The sequence below is a fragment of the Chinchilla lanigera genome, unplaced genomic scaffold, assembly GCF_000276665.1.
Source record: "Chinchilla lanigera isolate Chin_1 unplaced genomic scaffold, ChiLan1.0 scaffold00012, whole genome shotgun sequence".
NCBI classification, from domain to species: Eukaryota; Metazoa; Chordata; class Mammalia; order Rodentia; family Chinchillidae; genus Chinchilla; species Chinchilla lanigera.
This window is the reverse complement of record NW_004955413.1, coordinates 927,785-929,551: the sequence shown is the minus strand read 5'-3', so window position 1 is coordinate 929,551 and position 1,767 is coordinate 927,785. Positions and strand designations below refer to the sequence as shown.

Below are 1,767 nucleotides of genomic sequence, written 5' to 3'. Positions count from 1 at the left end.
AGGTATAGTGGCAACAACAGTTTAAGGCAACCAAACTTGGGGTCATCAGCTTCCGTACACTCCCAGGTAACAGTGACCTACCGGAGAACATATCTGCTCTAAGCTTTGGAGGCTGCTCCCCCTTTCCACCTACTCCATCCCACTCACCCATCTGTCAGTTTCCCACAGAAACCTATCCTTCAGCCACCCCAAATCAAGGACGCATTGCCCAGGCCGGGTGTGGTGGTGCACACCTTTAATCCCAGCACTCGGGAGGCTGAGACAGGAGGATCCTTGCAAGTTCAAGGCCAGCCTGGGCTACATAGTGAGTTCAAGGACAGTCTGAATTGCATATTGAGACTCTCAAAAAACAAAAGGACACATTGCCCTAGGTTTAAAGATCTCTCCGTGGTTATCAAAGAGACAAAGGGGGAGGAACTTGTTATTCCAGTACTTTGGGAGTCTGAATCACGAGGCTCGAAATTTCAAGCACAGCCTAGGCTACATAGCAGATTTAGCAAGAGTCTCTCAATAACAGTAATAATAATAATAACAACCGGGAATGTAGTTCGGTGTGAAGACCCTGAGTTCAGTCCCAGAAAAAAAAAAAAAACAACAGCCACAGATAAGTTCTTGTGATTTTCCCTGTCTTCTACTATCTTATATTTATAGGGGTCAGGAACAGAATCAGGTATTAGGCATGGATAAATTAGTCCTTGAGATGTTCCGAATGCTAGTATATTGTGGAAAGGTGGGGCAGAATTTATAAGCACTTCAAGAGGTTTTTTTTCAGGGCGGCGGTTTGTGGTACTGGGGATTGAACTCAAGGCCTTCACACTGAGCCACATCTCAGCCTCCCCTCCTTCTAAAACAGGGTCTCCTTAAATCCCTAAATTGCGCAGGTGGGGCTCGAATTTGCCCCTTCCTGCTACAGCCTCCCAGCGTTCTGGGATTACAGGCTTGCAAGTCTAGCTTCACACTTAAAAGATCTTTCCCCTTTCTCTTTCTAAAAACTGGTAGGCTCCCCGGGGAGAATCTCATGACAGCAAGGCAGAGAGAGGGCAGGAAATATTAACCACGCCTGTGGGCTGCAAGGGCACGCAGTTCTTGTACCTGCTCTAGTCCTGCGTGAATTAGGCTGTGGCTGGATAGGCCAAGGAACGTTACATTTCGGATAAACATTGCATTTTCAAGTAAAAGGAATGTGTTGGAGTTAAATCCGCGTTTTATATTTTCTAGAATCGTTTAGAAAAATTGTTCCATTAGTTTTTGGCCAAAAAGCACTCATATTCATATTATCGCCTGTTTGTCACTTATTTATCTGTCCCTAAAAAGGATGTGTTAGTGGGTTCTACTGTAAATGAGTACTGCACTTGACAACCGTCCTTACACACAAATTTGAACTCTTCCCGCGTTTAGAACTGGGATGGCCGAACCGCCGCAGGCCTCGGTGTTGGGCAGGTCGCGCTCCAGGTGTCCCGTGGAGGTCGCGATGCCCGCGACTCCCGTTCGCACGGCGGGCTCAGCACCACCGCCCCGCCCCGCTCCCCCGCCCCCTCCCCCCCGCGGCCCTTCTCCGGACGCGGCCAGGAAATTCGCTTCCTAAGCCGGGCGGAAACTGCGCTCTCAGCGGAGCCGCGGCGAGGGGCGGGGGTTGGAGAAGCACGCGGTCGCGCGGGTCGACTCGCCAGGACGCAGACGAGCACCCCCTCGCGGCGGCCCCACGCCGCCCGGGGTTGCGGGGTGACTGCCCGGCGCGGGACGGAAGCGGCGCGGGAAGCGACGCCC

General features: G+C 51.7%; 1 protein-coding gene across 1 annotated transcript in view; it reads left to right on the top strand.

The window, feature by feature from the left end:
- The window catches only part of LOC102024543 (high affinity immunoglobulin gamma Fc receptor I-like), a 25,746-nt gene that overhangs the window by 20,727 nt on the left and 3,252 nt on the right, over positions 1 to 1,767 (top strand).